Here is an 18,622-nt window from a genome sequence, read left to right as displayed (position 1 = left end):
GTAATTGGGTTTAATTTTTGATCTGCCCTGAGCAATTGAGACACTGTGGCGACCAGTCTGCCTGCTCAGTGGGAGTGACTGGAAAAGTCTGTTAGTGTGTCTGGAGGTGGTACAGGAATCCTCCCTGCATGTCTCAACAAAGCTCTCACTGAGGTAGTCTGCAATCCTCAGAAGGTTTCTGGGGAGGGCTACTTTAGTCTTCCCATGCTAAGCCAGCAGAAAGTGATCTGCCATCATTGCAGCACAAAGCATAGCAGCACAAGGTCCAGGTTTCTGGCCACATTGAGTCAGCATCTGCTCCCCATCATGCTCTGTGTTTCAGAGGAGACTGATATCGCGCACAGTGACCTGGGTGGAATGGGAGAAGTTCTGTAATTGTAAGCACTGAGGCAATCCACCTCTCTTTGCTCATCCCCAGGTTTGCTGCCCTGTTTGCGATAGGCTTGAAGGGGTCATCACAGAGAACCACCAGACTGTGAGGAATGGGGGAGGCCATGTGCTTGAGCCCCTACACCCCCAATCCACTTCATCCCCTGATCCATGTCAATGTGGCAAAGGAGGGCAGCAGTCTGCAAGCTTCCTGGGTTGGGTGGGAGGCTTGCAAATGCCTCGCCCTTTACAAATGAAAACATGCAAACAACAACAAGGGCTGCAATTTACAAGCACTCTTTCTCACAGGTTTTCAAAGTGGAAGCAAAAGAGACATGTTGCTTACCATGCTTGCCTGAACAATGAGTTCAGCCCTTCCAATGTTGTGTCTTGTGTTATACCTTACTGGTAGGAAAATGCAAAATTTAAATGCAAACTTTGGCCTTGTACATAACATCCTCTGTGCTATAGAGTGCTTCATTCATTGTAAAAACCAAAGGTTAACTCTTTTACCATGTGTCTCTTCTGAAGTTTAGCCTTATTTTTTCCCCAAAGCAGCTGGAATAGTGAGTCTGTTACCTGCTCCCCCTGCTTCTCCCACACTTCAGCTGTCACAGATTAGAAGGCAAAACAAAACAAAACAAAACAAAACAAAACTTGCATGGGATGGAATGTTTAACAAGCTCCTGCAAGCCACCTGGATTGATAGGGCTCAACTAAATGCATGGAGCAAACAGAGCTGATGAGGTGCCTGGTTGAGGTTCAGGGAAAAGGGCGGTGTCCATGCTTGCCATGGTGTGGCATCTGCATGGATAATCAGGGATAAAAGGGGACAAAATGATTGTTTGCTTTCGAGCAGGGAGAGAGGGAAGAGATAAATGCATTATGGAAGGCCCACAAGAAGTATCCAGAATCACTCATGACAATGTTTTTGTCCCATCGGGCATTGGGAGCCTTGTCCAGAATTCGGATGGGCAGTGTGATCTGTGGGATAGCTACCCACAATGCATCACTGTTAGAATTGATATTAGCCATAGCTGAGTAGCTGTGCTAAGTGAAGACATTCACCTCGACTTTATAAAATCAGATACTAAATGTTGACCTCAATAATTTTGACCTAATTTCATAGTGTAGACATACCCTTAAATAACTTCTCTCCCTCCTCTGATATATTTATAGAAACAATCATATTCCCTTAGCCTTCACTGGGCTAAATAAGCCACACTCCTTAAGTCTTCTCTTGTAAGGCACTTTCTCCTCTATCCACTTGATCAGTAACAGCATTCCCTGTAAGCTGTGTGCTTCTGCGGACACACTCAGGAGAGATTCAAATGCCACCTGGCTGACTAGCAGAGCGCCTTCAGCTAGGCTTTTAATTCTCCTGGTGGGGCACATGCACATTCCTTGGTGCACATAAAAATTATTCCTCACATGGATGGGAAAAATCCTCACGTGGATAGAAAAGATTAGAGGGAACATTGGCCCCATCAAAGAAGGAAATTAGGCTGCTTAGCCATGATTTATTCTAGACTATTGTCATTAGGGCTGCAGGGGTGAAAAGTGTGAGGGATACTGTGACTTCTTCGTTTGTCCGTGACGTCATGTTGTAAAGATCGAAGGGAGCAGCCAGGACAAATCTGAATGAGTGGAGATGTGACTTCGATCACAGCACTGCTCAGTCCTATTGAGCCCAGTCACCTGAGCAGCACTGCATCTTGATGAGCCAGGTTGCAATGTCTGAAATGGGAGAGCTGGGGAAACCCCCTCTGCTGTGAGATGAGTGTAGGGTGGGCTTACACCCCACCCTCACGGCATCTCCTCATCATCAGGTTGGATGCCAGGAGATGTAATCCATGCCCCGTTGGCAGGGCAAGAACAAGTCAGCAGCTGAAGATGGTGACAACGCTGGTCTATGATTTTAATGAGGTATAGCTGAATTTCATTTGTCACGGCATTTTTATAAAAAACCATGAAACCTTTCGCTTTTATTAAATTTACTGTGACTGTTCCATTATTTTTTTATTTAAAAATGCTGGAGTAAATCTGCAGCCTTATTTGTCGTCTTGCTATCTTCCATGAGCTTGCAAACTGGTAGTTTTATCATTTGTTCCAGTATATTTCCAGGAAGCAAAGTTAGGCTGATTGGTCTGTAATTCCCCAGGCCTTCTTTGTTTGCCTTTTAAAAGATAGGCTGCCTTTAAAAAATACAATATTTAACCTTCCCTGGTCCTCTGAAACCTCACTCATCTCCCATGAGTTCTCACAGATAGTTTCTAATGGTTTCAAGATTACTTGTTCTTCAAGTATATGAAGCTGAATTTCATTAGGCCCTGCTAACTATACATTTAACTTATCTACATATTATTTAACCTGAAGACAGGGTAGGTGAGGTGGTATCTCAAAGGGTATGTCTACACTACCACCCTAGTTCGAACAAGGGTATGTCTACACTACCACCCTAGTGGAACGAGGAGTACAGGTAGTTCGGAATAGGAAGCCTAGTCCGAACTACCTAGTTCGTGTCGCGTGTAGCCGCAGGGCACCGAGTCCGAACTAGCGGACATTTAAAAATGGCGGCGCCCGGCAACATGCAAATGAAGCCCGAGAAATTCAAATCCCGGGCTTCATTTGCAACTCCATTTGACTACATTACCACCCTAGTTCGAACTAGGGTGGTAGTGTAGACATACCCTTATAGATTAAAAATAAAATATATTACCTCATCCACCTTGTCTTTCTAATATCCTAGGACTAACCTGGCTACAGCTACACTGCACATTATTTAACCAGTTCTTTCCTTATTCTACTTGTGTTCCTTTCCTCTTGCTGTTAAGCATTTGATCACAATTAATTTCAGGAAGACTGAAGAAAAATAGGCATTAAACACCTCAGCCATTTTGGGCTCATCTATTATTAGATATCCTTCCCCACCAAGCAGTGGACTTACACTTTCCTTTGTCTTTCTCTTGCTCCTACTATATTTAAAGAACATCCTTGTCTTGTCCTTTATGTCCCTTCCTAGCTATAACACATTTGTAAGAACATAAGAAAAGTCATTCTGCATCAGACCAATGATCCATCTAGCCCAGTATTCTGTCTTCTGATGGTGGCTGGTGCCAGGTACTTCAGACAAAATGAACAGAACAGGGCAATTTCAAGTGATCCATCCCTTTTCATCCAGTCACAGCTTCTGGTAGTTTTAGTCTTAGGGACACCTGGAGTATGGTATTGCTTCCCTGACCTGCTTGGTTAATACCCATTGATGGACCTATTATCCGTGGACTCATCTCATTCTTTTTGAACCCAGTTAGTCTTTCAGCCTTTGCAGCATCCCATGGCAACGATTTCCACAGGCTAACTGTGTGTTGTGTGCAGAAATACTTCCTTTTGTTTGAGTTTTAAACCTGTTGCTTATTCAATTAATTGTGTGACACCTACTTTTTGTGCTATGTGAAGAGGTAAATAACATTTCGCGTTCTTCGTGCCATTCATGATTTTATACAACTCTATCATATCTCCCCTTAGTTGGCTCTTTTGCCTTTCTGACTTTGTCCCTTCTGGCTTGTGCTATTCCTTTGTTCTCATTCTTAGCAATTTATCCATGTTTCCATTTTTTGTAGGATTCCTTTTTGGTTTTCAGCTCATTAAAGAGCTCCTGAGGAAGCCATATCAGCCTCTTACTTTTCTTCATGCTGGGATAGGGTTTTTTGTGCTTTTAATTTTGTCTCTCAGAAAAAGTGCCAGCTCTCTAAAATTCCTTTTCCCTTTCAATTTCCCCCTTCAATGAAGTCCATTTTCCTAATTCTACTGCTCTCACTCCTTCCTTTCCTTAGAATCACGGAATCTAAAATTTCCTGATGACTTTCACCAAAATTGCCTTCCACCTTCAAATTTGCAACCAATTTTTTCTTTTAATCTAATAAAAACTAAAATACCATCTGGTGATGCTTCCACTACCATCTGATCCCTATCATGATGCAATAACTCTTTTTCTCCTTTGCTTTTATCTTTACACTGAGACTTTCAATGATCTGTCTGAAATCTCTTTCTGAATCTCACAAAGGATACGTCTAGACTGTGAGGGTTTTTCGGGGTTCCAGTATCCTGAAAAAACTACGACACGTCCAGGGAACGCGTTTGCTCTTCTGCTTTTTTTGCGGAAGAGCAGACACGCTCTTTTGGAAGCCCTGTTTTCCTCATTCCACGAAGAAGAAGGTATCTTCTGAAAGAGGTTTTTTTTTTTTCCAAAGTTTGGCCCAGTGAAGACAGGCCAAATTTTGGAAAAGCCTTTTCTGAAAAAACAATCAGAAAAAGGTACGCAAATTGCGACCTGCAAATTTCGGCCCTTTTAAAAAAAAGTTGTAGTGTAGACACAGCTCCTGTGTATACATTTTTTTACATTCATTTTTATACCTCCTCCCTTTTTGCCTTGCCTGTCTTTTTTTCAGCGAACTCTATACCGACATTTCAGTTATAAGATATATCCCATCAAATCTCTGTGATGGCAATTGCAGTGTAATTTTGCTCGTGTACTAAGATTTCCAGTTCCTCTGTTTACTACCCATATTCCTAAACATTTCTTGTTCCCTCAGGTTTGGGGCCATTACTTTGGTAGCTCCTCCTCCACTTCTATTCACTAGATACTTCAAATCTGTCCTCTCTACTTCCCTTATAATTAACAGCAATTAGCTGCCTACAGTTTCCTCACTGTTTCTCCTGCACTCACTTTAGAATGTTGCAAGCAGTTCTACATCCAAAGCCTCTAACAACCAATCCATTTTGTTTTCTGACACAGCTTCCAGAAACGTCTTGGTTCATGACTGCTGTAGTTATACAGTCACACTCAGAAAATGCAGTGGTATTTTGCCTTCTCCCACTCCCCGCCATACATATACATCTTGAACATCTTATTCTTTTGTGGGTCTTTACTTACTCTTTTGCTTGTGCAATCGTGCTAATGTGGTTACCTGTTCACTTTCTGCACCAAAACCTGGCCAAAAAGTACAGATGTGCTATCTCAGATTTTGTCAATACCCAAAAGTTGTACCAGCTTAACTATATTGGTATAAAGTGATATAACAATCCCATGTGTGGGATGCAGCTATGCTGTATAAAAGTCTTTTAAATTGGTACAGCTATTTCCAAATGGGAAAGGGGATAATCATTGCAGAATAAGGTACCTTTATATCTTACATTGCATTCACTATATGGATTCCACCAGATTAACTATTTTGGTAAAAAAAAATCATACCATTATCTGAAATAACTATACTAGTACAAAATCTGTCCTACCACCTTCTTATTATAGGTACAACATTTCCACTCCATTCCTCATCTGTGCTCAGCTAGACTTCACTATGGCACTTGGAAAATTAGTTGGTAAATACAATACCCTGCTCTGTGAGGTAAGCTGTACTCTCCCGGTCTATGGGGAGGAAAGAGATATAGGGCAGGTATAGGAGAGGCTGGTGCACACTGGCTTCCCTCTGCTGCTATGAAGAATCCTCCCAGATGATAACACAGCCAGGGCTAATACTGTTCAAGGGCTGCAGAACACCATTTAAAATGAGTGAGGGGCGCAGATATGCCTCACCATCATCCATGCCTGCCGATGGGAGGCGGGGGGAGAAGGGGGGCAGTTGTTCTGGGGCATAGTGATTCAAAGGAGCTTGGGGCTCCTGGCCACCACCTGCTACTGTGGCAGTGATGGTGGCTGGAGCACTAGGCCCTTTAAATTGCCACAGAATGCCACGCCCCATGCTCCAGGTGGCTCTAAGGACTGGGGGGACCAGTGTGGTGCACTCTGGATGGTGCAGAAGGCTGGCTGCCCTGGCCATGCCCTTTATGCCTGAGGCCCCACTCCTTCCAGGAGCATAAAATCAGTCCCCCCCCCCACCTTGCCAAGGGGCCCGTGGAGGCTGTCAGCATCCCTGCCATTACCTGACGCATCTCTTCCCCATGAGATGCGTGTCCATTCCAGCTACAGCCTGTCCTCCCTGGCCTATGAGTGTTACATCCACTTCCCCCGCCATTTAAGAATTGTGTGTGTGGTGATGCAACATGGCACAAGGAGCCAAAGCACAGCTCAGATCTGACCCAGTCCAGAAGAGTTCAGATGATAGAGTGGATAGCCACTGCAGATCCGCAGCCTTTGTTGTATTCTCTGAAGAGCCCCCCACTGTCCAAGAGGTAGACACAGGAGCACTGGTGCTTAGGACTGGAGGCCTATTGGATGCCAAAGCTGCTGCAGAGGTGCAGAGCCTCCATGTAGATGGTCTTGGCATCCCACAAATCCAGGGGAACTCCCATTTAGTGAACAGGCCCTGAGGCCAATTCTTTGAGAGGACAGCTCTGTAGCCCCTGACAAGGAAGCTCTGTGGAGAACTCGGGGAATGGGATGATTGTTGTGGTTTCCCTGCTGCATTTCTTTCCACACGAGAGGTTGATCTGAGCCAGTATGTTTTATTTTCAATTTTCTTTCTAGTGTGACATCACTTGATTTAATAATTTGGTTCATCTCCCAGGTCATATCACCAGACAGCAAGAGGATACATAATTAATCATTTCTTTTACAGACCCTACAGTCCCCACCACCATCTCCACTCTCTTCAATACACATCATGCTGATATACAGTCTCAAATAGGTTTTACTTCAGTGAGTAATATTTACCTAATCACTAACTGGCCTATTCACCCTTTAATGAATCAGAAAGGGGAGGGGGGGAGTATTTATTTGTCTCTTTTTTATCAGATTTCCCAGTTTCTCAATCACCCCCTGAGATAGGTATGGAGGACTGTTCTCTTGAAATGTCAAGCTTCTATGGTTAATTAAGTACCCTGCTTTCCTTTCCTTACAATAATGACTTTAAACAACAGCTGCAAATCCCACCGTTCATTGAGACGTTCCTGTAAGTGCAATGTGTTGTCAATGAAAACAGAAATAATTAAAATTTACACTCATTTTTTCAGTGCTCAAACAATCGAGGCTCAGGTTCATTTCAGGCAGAAGTTCAAGCCAGTTCTTCTTTTATTCAGTAAGTTCATTCAGCTTCAGAAGTGGGGACCTGAGACAACAGCCTGGCTCATGTAAGTGATAAACAGGTCAGAAAGCAGTCGACTGGCTAGACTGGAGGAGCAAACAGACAGAGAGAGGCAAATTATGTCCCTGCATCCAGTGCACATATCACATGTAATAGGCACTTTTACACAAAGAACACATCCACCAAATGGAACTTTCAGAGTTTTCTTCCCCCCAGGACCAACTCTACAAAATTTTCTGTGGCAGGAGGTAAAATTCTCTGGGTTTAGATGGAGCATAATGTCTTAGCTGATTTTTCTTTACATTCTTTAATTTGTGCTCCTAAAAAGCCACAAGTCTCTTCATTGTATACACAAACATTGATCTGAGTCAGGCTTCCAATGGGATAAATATAATCACTACATTTCCTTTTTTTCTTTCACACTAATCAAATTAAGTAAGGGCTTATACCCACAAAAAAGGTACACTCCTTTAATGACATTAGTTCAGTTAAAGTGGCACAACCCATTTAGTATGGATACAGTTATATTGGTAGAAAGGAGCTTTTATATCAGTATATCTATTCCTCTATGGGAATGGGAATAAGATATACTGGTGTAAGGCACCTTTATACCAATATAAATCCACACTACAGATTGTACAGTATAACTATTTTGATTTTAAAATAAATCATACTGCTGTTTTAAATAGTTATGCTGTTATAAAAGGTGTGCCTAGACCAGGCCTAAGGGTTTTCAGAATACACCTCATTCACAGTAAAGCTTCCACAATAGGGTTAAATGAGTTACCAAGAGTATTATGAGATGGAGCCATGTTTCATCTTTCCCTCACTTCCTATTTTAATAAAGGAGCTGAATATTTAAAAAAATACTGGGAAAGGGTACAACTAAATCAAGGGAAATCTTTTTAGTAAATTCACGATTTCCTGCACCTCAGGAAATTATTAAAATTATAATTCCCTTTCTGGATTTGAAGACCTAATCAATATTTAACAACAGTCACTAATGATTTTGGATGCCTTGGTTTTTTGGTTGCCCAATCTGAGACAAGTTCATGAGGCTTGTGTGATGGGCTGGATCACAGAAATCCCCTTGAGACTGTCTCTTGAGGTGTTGCTTACATCTGTGAGCCCACCTACTTGTCTTCCGGGGTGCCCCACCACCTGGTCCTGCTGAGCCAGAAGCTCTGGTCTCCCCCAGCAAAGGCCCAGCCCCCTCAGCAGAGCAACACAGACACTGAGGGTACATCTAGACTACAAGCTTTTGTCGACAGAGGCTTTATCAACAGATACTGTTGACAAAGCTTCTGTTGACAAAGAGCATCTAGACTATATCCAGTTCTGTCGACAAAACAAGTTGCTTTGTCAACATGAGAGTGTAGATGCAAAGGACAGTGTAGATGCAATAACACCTTCTACGAGGTGTTATTCCTCGTAGAATGAGGTTTACCACCATTGACAATGCCGAGTTCTGTTGACGTTGTGTCGACAGAACTCGGCGGTACTGTAGATGCAGGTATAGTTTTGTTGACAAAAGGCCACTTTTGTCGACAAAACCCTGTAGTATAGACACACCCAGACTGATAACAGCTCATGTTTGGGAGAACTCAGTTACAGGAACTTGTCAACTCCCCGGGCCACTGCCTCAAATAGGACTAAAGCCCCAAATAAATCCATCTCATAAAGTTAATAAATCTCATAAAGTTCGCTCTCTTTAGCAATGAAAGAGAGAGATGCACAATGGTTGTTGCCCAGATAACAATTACTTACACTGGGTTTGATAATAAATGAAATTGATTCTATTAAGTATAAAAATTAGGATTTAAGTGATTGCAAGTGAAAACAGACAGATCAAAGTAAGTCAGTAAGCAAAAATAAACAAAACACACCAGTTAAGCCGAATATGCTAAGATAAATTGTTACAAATTATATTTCCCACCCCATGAGTGTTTATTTCTGGTGTAGTTCTTCACAAGCCAGAGCTGATCTTTTTCTCTGACCTGGCCCCAGCAATGCTCCTCCACCCCTTTTGTTACAGTTCTTTTTTCCAGGAGTTCCTGTGTATCCACTTAGGCCTGGTCTACTAGACTAGGAAGGTCAGCTTAAGCTGCTGCAAAAAGCCAAGCCTTGGTGGTGTCTACACCGTGGGAGGCTGATGGGAGCAATCGCTCCCAATAATTTCCCTTACTCCTCGCAAAAAAGGTGTAGCGGACACCAGTGGGAGCTTCCCTCAGCATTCAGTTTAAGGGTCTATACTAGACCCACTAAATCGAACACCAGAAGATCAACCTCCAGAGTGTCTATCTCCCAGTAAGTATGGATATGCCCTTAGGGTGGGGAAACAGTTTAAAAAACGAGTTGAAGACAATCATGCTTTGCTTTCCGCCTCTTAGAGTTTCCCTATGGCAGGAATCCTTTGTTCAATTCTACCCCTCTCCTGGAAAAATACCAAATTCAAGATGGATAACAGAACCAGGCGGCATGATCACATGTCTTTGTAGGACCAACCACAGTTTAGGCTTACAAGAAAAATTAAACCATTCACAGATCATTGTTTTGAGCTCCTGACCTTTAAGCTCTTTAAAGGCTCTGAATGGCTTTTACTCAAAGACCTAGATAAATAAAACAGGTTTCTATTTATTATTTTTAACTTCACATACAAGAATGATACATGCACAGAAATAGAATATACACGACAGATTATTTGCCCCCATTTTGCAAAAGCATCTTCAAATTATGCATATTCATATTCAAAATATATTTCCATAAAAATATGGGGAAACAGAGTCACAGCTTGATTTTTAGAAAATGCTAATTACCTAGGCTATGTCTAGACTGGCATGATTTTCCGCAAATGCTTTTAACGGAAAAGTTTTTCCATTAAAAGCATTTGTGGAAAAGAGCGTCTAGATTGGCACGGACACTTTTGCGCAAAAGCACTTTTTGCGGAAAAGCGTCCGTGCCAATCTAGACGTGGTTTTGCGCAAGAAAGCCCCGATTGCCATTTTTACCATCGGGGCTTTTTTGCACAAAACGGTTCTCAGCTGTCTGCACTGGCCTTCTTGCGCAAATGCTTTTGCGCAAGAGGGCTTTTTCCCGAACGGGAGAGTCATTGTATTTGCAGAAGAACACTGACAATCTTACATTAGATCATCAGTGTTCTTGCACAAATTCAAAGCGGCCAGTGTAGACAGCTGGTGAGTTTTTCCACAAAAGCGACCGCTTTTGCGGAAAAACTTGCCAGTCTAGACACAGCCCTACTGTCTGAAAATACTAGTTTAAGATGTCTTAAATTGTGCACCCACAGTCACTTGAATTGCAAAAGTTAAGCCAAAATCTTTCATCATAATCAGCTCCTAAAATGTGTTTATGAGCCAGGAGAAGTCTCTTTGCTTTTGAAACTTTGTTGATTCTCAATCCAGTTAGCAGAAAATAATTTCTTAAAGATACAATATACTATTGTCATATACACTAAGGCTTTATTATCCACAAAGATAAACATATTAATATATGGGATACACAGATTAAAAACCCCATTATTAGATATGCAATGGATTTTATGAAGAAAAGCAATCTCTTTTTTAATTCAGAAAAGCAACTATACATTTATGTAGCTATGAATTTGATTCCATTCAGAATATATTTGATTTGGCTTCCAATAAATGTTGGTATAATTGTATTAATATTGGTATCTTTTTACATATTAATGGAGCTTTATTATAATTTATCATGTGGCCTCTCCTGTATAAAGAATTACCCAAATTCAACTCCCTTGAGATATATTCTTCCTTTTAATTAGAAGTTTCAGCTGAAAAAACGTAACAGGAGGACAATTATTGTATAGGCTACAATGTTGCCTCCTGTGTTAAAAGTTGCAAGAGGGACTTTCGGTGAAGAAATCTCCATAAAGATTTCCCTGTGGTGATTCCCTCCCATTGCGTAGATGGGAAAATCATTGATAATTGTGAAGCAATAATGAACACTCTCCTCTCTGAAATAAACCACAATAATTAAAGGGAGAAAGTCCCGGATTGAAGTATTTTAGAAATGTATCTATCCTGTCAATGCTGTGTTATTTTTCATTATCTTTGAACTCGTTCATATGAGGTCCAATTCTTACCAAACATGTGGTGATACATAAAGTGGGGGACTGTAGATTCTTTGTTTTGTATGTGACATTGCTAGAGAGAGAAAAAGAATGTTACTTACATGGCACCTTATTGTATTACAACATAGAAAAGATACTTCTGTCCAATTTCCTTTTGGAGTCCATTTGTTGTGTAATGTGAACATTTTGAGACCTGGTTATTTTTCTATATTTGGAAAAAACAGAAATCCTCCCATCCTTTTTAAACCCTTGAGACATTTTCTGCAGTGCAGTCACGGCGTATACATAAGATGCTTGTGCTGACTTACAGTAACATGCAGTAGGAAGCATCTGTATGGAAAATAAAACAATGCACTTCTTCCAAGGATACAAGACCTGCAAGAATCAATACATTGTGCTAAAACCAGAGAATTTGTTTCATGTATTTGATTCACTGGTTACAGCTGAAAGACATGAGTAAATGCCACCTTCTCAGTAAAATAGAAAAATCCTGTCTAAGACATATTGATTGCATGTTTTAGGGGTTTGTTAAATGCTTCAGAAAGAATAGCATGTATTTAATTAAAGGGCATCCACTTGCTACAGAATACGTTTGCTACTTTTAAAGACAGAATTTAACGAAGACTTTTAAAACAGTCTGATGTTATTAGGTGAAGAATTCTTTCATTCCCATGCCTAAGATTTCATTCAGAGCCTTTGTTTTCTGCATGCTAGAATCAGTTCTTTGTCCAGCAGCCATGCACGTGCTATGACAATAAATAGGATATTACCTGGAACTGAGAAAATCTTCCCCCTTTCCGGTATTTTCATTTCTAGCTCTCCACCTCCAAAACAGGAAACAGGGCTATGAAGATCACTATTAAAAATATGCTGAACAATAATGTATTGCAGTACTAGCCAGATGCAGAAGGTGCCATACATGCTGTAACAGCTGCAGAATGTCAGTGATCTGAGCTGTACAGTGGACTCTCTCTCCTTAAAACACAACGTTTGCAAGGATCACCCCCCCTGTACACCTTACAGTGGATGCACTGGCAACACACAGCCTGTTCTTCACAAAAATAATCTGGGTTTTTAGAGTTCCTAGCCTGAGGAGCTTGCAGACATGCAGGAGTCTTAGTAACTCATAGGCACTGACCATTTTATCTCACTGTGACAGGGGTGAGCCATCCCTTTTAAGGGTAATAGAGAGCAAGAGAATGGCTACATTACCAGGAAGATTGACACTATGGTGGTTGAACTTTCAGCATTCAATTACACAGGTCTAGTGGAGACCTGATAAATTGACTGCTGAGGGTGCCTCCATGGATGCTGGCATTCCTCACTGTCATGAGGAGTAAGGCAAGTTGATGGAAGAATTTCTCCCATTGACCTCCTGCAGTGAGGACAGTGCCCAAGCTCAGCTTAAGGTACATCGACTACAACTATGTTATTTTCATAGCTGGAGTTGTGTACCTTAAGCCAACCTTCCACCATAGTATAGACCTGTCCTAAGGGTCAGCCAACTCTTGTGCGGTATATTGTACCAGATCCCTGTTCTTAAGTAATATCTTTGATGGCCATGGGTAGTCAGGACTTTGGTTTTATGTCTTCCAGAAGCAGAATGTGCAGGAGCTGAATGCTTTACCTTTCTTTTTTGCCTTTCACTCCTTAGCTAGCATTATTTCCTTTGGTTTTTGAATGCTTGTATTCCTTGGTGGTTGGCCTATGCATAGTCCTTCCGATCTCCCCTCTCTTCTATTTCCAATTAAATTTTCAATTCTTTCAAATCTACCTCCTTTCAGCAAGAATTTCTAAAACATTTCTTTCTATTTTTATTTTGTGTTGAATTTTTTCTGTACATTATTTTTACCCCATGGGCTTCCAGTATTGTTTTATAAACTCTCTCATCCTGCCCATCTTCTACTCTAGCAAGAGCTGTAGCCTATACGGTGTATTATATCAATGCATTACACATAGAATAATGTCATGAAAAAGTCACTATTTTTGCAGTCTCTGATTTTCATAACTTGACAGCAAAGCTCTTTTTTAAAAAATTAATATTTTAATTTTAAAGATGACTTCTAATTTAAAATAAAATACAAACAAAACCACACCCAACTGACTTCAGTAAAATTGAAACCAAAATGCTGGAGCCAAAACTTGCAGGATGAATAATTTGCAAGCTGAAATATGTATCTTTACCTGTTATACCACCCAGAAAGCAGTATACAGTAAAACTCCGATGGTCCAGCATCTGATGGTCCAGCACTCCTGATGGTCCGGCACCATCAGGAACCCGGAAGTGCTCCGCAGCCAGACCATTGGAGCTGCTCTGCCCCCAGCTTCCCCGATTCAGCCGCTGCTAAAACTGACCAGGGCTGAATCGGGGAAGCCGGAGGCAGAGCAACTGGGGCGCTGCCAGGTAGGTCCCCTAGCACTGCCTCTTGGGGCTGCGGGACCAACCGGACAGCACCTCAGGTGCCCCCGATTCAGCCGCTGCTGAAACTGACCAGCGGCTGACTCCAGGAAGCCCGAGGCAGAGCTGCTCTGCCCCGGGCTTCCTGGAGTCAGCCGCTGGTCAGTTTCAGCAGCGGCTGAATCAGGATGCCTGGGGTAGAGCAGCTGGGGTGCTGCCGGGTTGGTCCCCACAGCGCTGCACCTCGGCGCTGCGGGGACCAACCTGGCAGCACCCCAGCTGCTCTACCCCAAGTGTCCCCAAGTCAGCTGCTGCTGAAACTGATCAGCGGCTGATTCCAGGAAGCCTGGGACAGAGCAGCTCTGCCTCGGGCTTCCTGGAGTCAGCCACTGATCAGTATCAGCAGCGTCTGACTTGGGGACACCTGGGGCAGAGCAGATGGGATGCTGCCGGGTTGGTCCAGTAGTGCCGAGGAGCGGTGCTCCGGGACCAACCCAGCAGCACCCCAGCTGCTTTGCCCCAGGCATCCCCAAAAGCAGCTGGGGTGCTGCCGGGTTGGTCCCGCCACGCCAAGGGTCGGCACTACCGGACCAACCCGGCAGCACCCCAACTGCTCTGCCCCAGGCGTGTCCGATTCAGCCACTGCTGGTCAGTTTCAGCAGCGGCTGAATCAGGGACGCCTGGGGCAGAGCCGGACTATCGGAAGGGGGGGCTATGAGGGGTCTAGGGTGGCATCCCCCCCCTATACTCCAGGCCCCTCATAGTCCCCCCTTCCAATAGTTCGGCATATCTGGGTCCCAAAGGTGCCGGATTATCGGAAGTTTACTGTATAATGGAGGGCTGCGATAGCACCACTATCGTATATTTCCATGTACACAGAGTAATGTATTCAGTATAGTGTGAAGAGTCTGGGCCTGATTCTCCTTTCAGACAAAGCAATTTTGTGCCACTGTAACTCAATCTTCATGAACTTAATTCTGGATTTAGCCCAGGAGACATAGGAGAATCTGGATCTATGGATCAAATGCACACGTGTTCCACTTGGAGCACTTGAGGAGAGAGTATAGTTGATTTTTTCCTGGACTCTCCTCCTACCCCTATCCTGAGGGCAGCTGGGGCCCACTGTGGATCACTGCCATCCCCAATGCAAGTTAAAGCAGCCTGAGGGCTCCCTAACTTGTGCTCATCTGCTGGCCTATGACAGCTAAAGCACAACATGTTCTGGCCAGTCTCCTCCTTCCCGAGAACACCCGAAAGTCCAGGGAGGCTAAAAACACGGGATATAGAGGCCAGCACAGTGATACCCAAGCCAGAGATTATCCTCGGCAAGGAGAGTCTTTACTTCTATTTGGTCATCTCTCTGTACCCCTTGCATCATGGGAGCAGCATGAAGGGGCTGGAGCTGTGTCCGAGGAACTAGTGCAAAATGTTTAGCTCTTCAGCCAGGACATTAAAAATGTGAATCTGCAAATAATGGCTTCACTAATGGCCTATGTGAGTGCTGTGCATATTTTCAAGTTTGACCAACTGCTTGAGAGGATAGTCTTCCAGCTTTTTCACAAGTTAATGATTCATCGTGCTTAGTGCCGAACTCTTGCAGAGGTTTGTCTGATAGAGATAAGAATATTTAAACCAACCGATTAGGAGGTGCATTCTCTTCTTCAGACAGTAGTGCAAAGAAATGGCCAGTTTGCTCTCAGTAGCCTGCTACAGTTGTATCCAATATTAAAACAGCAAAATCAGTGGTGGGTATAACCCAGGGTATGTCTACACTACCCTGCTAGTTCGAACTAGCGGGGGTAATGTAGTCATCCGCAGTTGCAAATGAAGCCCGGGATTTGAATTTCCCGGGCTTCATTTGCATGAAGCCGGCCGGCGCCATTTTTAAATGCCGGCTAGTTCGGACCCCGTGCCGCGCGGCTACACGCGGCACGGACTAGCTAGTTCCACGAGGTGTACAGCTAGTTCGGATTAGAAACCTAATCCGAACTAGCTAGTCCGTGCCGCATGTAGCCGCGCGGCACGGGGTCCGAACTAGCCGGCATTTAAAAATGGCGCCGGCCGGCTTCATGCAAATGAAGCCCGGGAAATTCAAATCCCGGGCTTCATTTGCAACTGCGGATGACTACATTACCCCCGCTAGTTCGACCTAGCGGGGTAGTGTAGACATACCCCCAGTGTGTTCATCAACTTGAGAGTAGAGGCCTCTAAGATCACACACACAATACATTCTCCATCAAACTCTGTCTTACTTTACCATAACCTCTGCAAAGGTCCAAGTCCACCCTCCTCTGTCTTTTGTCGTTTTAGTACGATCCTGAGTCGGGGCCAAATCCTAGTGTCTGAGCACAAGCTGAGTAAATGCACTAGCTACAATTGGGAGTGTGGAAAATGGGCAGGTTTTGAGGCAAAGAGGTTGGGGCTTGGTTCAGCAGTGCTGCTAAGAGAACCAAGGTGGTAATTGCTCCTGCAGTTGTGGCATCCCTTCCTCCTTAGTTGGAGATGTGTATGACTGATCCCATTTTAAAAAACAGGTGATTTCACAATCTTGGGCTAAGGGTGCAAGTTCTACGGATGCAGTTCTACGGTATTTCTAAAAAGAGGAACAAGTTCAGAAAAAACATTTAATCTGTGGCCGATATGGCCAAACTGGATATGCAGGCAGCCTATGTTTATGTAGGTTGAACCTCTCTCATGTGGCATTCTCAAGGCCTGACCACTGCCAAGCCAGAGAATTTGCCTAACCATGGGAGTTCAGTATTGTTTAGCAGCACTACCCACACTCAGGCTCTATGGGTATGTCTATACATGCCCCCTAGTTCGAACTAGGGAGGCAAATGAAGCATACCGAAGTTGCTAATGAAGCGTGGGATTTAAATATTCCGCGCTTGATTAGCATATTTGTGGCCTGTCGCCATTTTAAAAAGCCGGTAGCCCGAATTAACTAGCCGTGTGTAGATGCGGTAGTCCGATCCAAAACCCTTCCCTTGAATTAACTGTGACGCCTCATTGCACAAGGAGTAACAGTTCATTCGAGGGAAGGGTTTTGGATCGGAGTACCGCGTCTACACGCAGAGAGTTAATTCGGGCTACCAGCTTTTTAAAATGGTGACTGGCTGCGAATATTCTAATCAAGCATGGGATATTTAAATCCCACACTTCATTAGCAACTAGGGAGCAAGTGTAGACATACCCATATATCAGAGGGAGCCATTTGACCTGGGTCTCAGGAGACAAAGAGGCTCAAATGTTGACATTTTTCTACCAAGTCATTTCCATTTTTTATACACCTTCAGTTATAACAGAGACAACAAAAGAAGCTGTATAAACCTGGAAAACATTGATTTAAATCATTGTGGGACCTTGTGCCTTCGCCAATTTATTGGCCACATTCGAATTTTCATCTCCGTGACTGGATTCGTGATTCTACGTTATGAAATGCAGTTTATAGTATTTACATAGTTTAGAGGTTTGAAAGTCGTAATTAATTCTGTTACTATAACGTGATTTGGCTTGATCTGAGGGTGAGTTTAATCTTTAAAATTAGATGTTTTTCTCTGCACAGGAGATTTTCATATTCCTGTTTTTTCTTATGTGTCTTCATATGCAATAACCATACAATATACACTAACTCTTCGTTCGGTTTTAGATTTACTTTTAAAGGATTTTTTGTGATAATAATCTTTGAATTCTAGTTGTTTAATAAACTTGATATCTAATCAGGCAATCACCTCATGTTCATATTCATAATAACACACCAGTTATTAGAAAAAAACAGCAATGGTCTGGTAGCACTTTATAGACTAACAAAACATGTAGATGGTATCATAAGCTTTTGTGGGCACAGCCCATTTCTTCAGATGACCGGAGTTATGATTAGAGGATAAGGAAATTAGATAAGTTATTAGAGGAATTTAATAATGGGAAAACGTTAGATGAAATTTCAAGATTTTGAAATAAGGCTAGAAGGGTCATTGTAAATAACACCCCCAAACCATTATTATATAATATTCGTTGTGAAGCATGTACAATTAACATTTTGTATAACCAATAGCCTTTTGCACATTAATTAATTAATTTACTGTGTTTTAAAAGAAACACTTTATAAAAATGAAGCGAAGATTTGAAAGTACTGCAAGGAAGAGACAGTGAAAGCAAAAGTGAAGCATCAGTTAAGCGTTTAAAGTCAGTAACATCATTTTTCATAGAAAATATGCCTCAGCCATTAGACAGTGATCATACTGACAATGACACTTCCAGCTCTGATGATGAAAACCTTGTACCCACAAATGACATTTCAATGCCACTGCCTCAAAATGAGGAGGTCGTTAATCAAGATGCAGAAATGCCAATAGTAGCAATAGATGCAGAATCTATACTCAATTTAGAGACTGTGCAAGCAGAAAATGAGAACCTTGGAGATGCTGTGCAGCAAGAGCAAGAACTTTGACTGGCACAGGACACAGTGTAACAACAGTGGCATCAGAATCTGATATTGGACTTCTTGATAAGAACAATGTTGCTCAAATGCAGTCATTTCTCAAGCTTAGTTGTTTTCAGATTCCAAGTACCATACGGAAAGATGCTGAAAATCATGCTTTTCCCACTCGTCTGCTGACAAAAACTCTTCCAAATGGAGAAATCTACACAAGAGACTGGCTCTGCTGGAGCATGGAAAAACAGGCTCTCTGCTGCATACACTGTTTCATT

At 42.7% G+C, this 18,622-nt stretch overlaps 1 long non-coding RNA gene across 2 annotated transcripts in view; it reads right to left on the bottom strand.

The window, feature by feature from the left end:
- Window positions 1–6,806: 6,806 nt before the first annotated feature.
- Window positions 6,807–18,622, bottom strand: part of LOC112546919 (uncharacterized) — a 55,753-nt gene continuing 43,937 nt past the window's right edge. Inside the window, exons 9-11 of one of the 2 annotated variants that reach the window (XR_012904656.1) lie at window positions 12,285–12,338; window positions 11,823–11,889; window positions 6,807–7,495 (exon numbers count right to left, since the gene is read on the bottom strand). This is a non-coding gene — a long non-coding RNA (uncharacterized LOC112546919). Of the gene's footprint in view, window positions 7,496–11,402; window positions 11,588–11,822; window positions 11,890–12,284; window positions 12,339–18,622 lie in introns of those variants that run through there. The other variant, XR_012904657.1, reaches the window with a different exon arrangement.

Source organism: Pelodiscus sinensis, chromosome 6 (assembly GCF_049634645.1).
Source record: "Pelodiscus sinensis isolate JC-2024 chromosome 6, ASM4963464v1, whole genome shotgun sequence".
Lineage (NCBI taxonomy): Eukaryota > Metazoa > Chordata > Testudines > Trionychidae > Pelodiscus > Pelodiscus sinensis.
The sequence above is the reverse complement of the archived record's forward strand: the minus strand, read 5'-3'. Positions and strand labels throughout refer to the sequence as shown.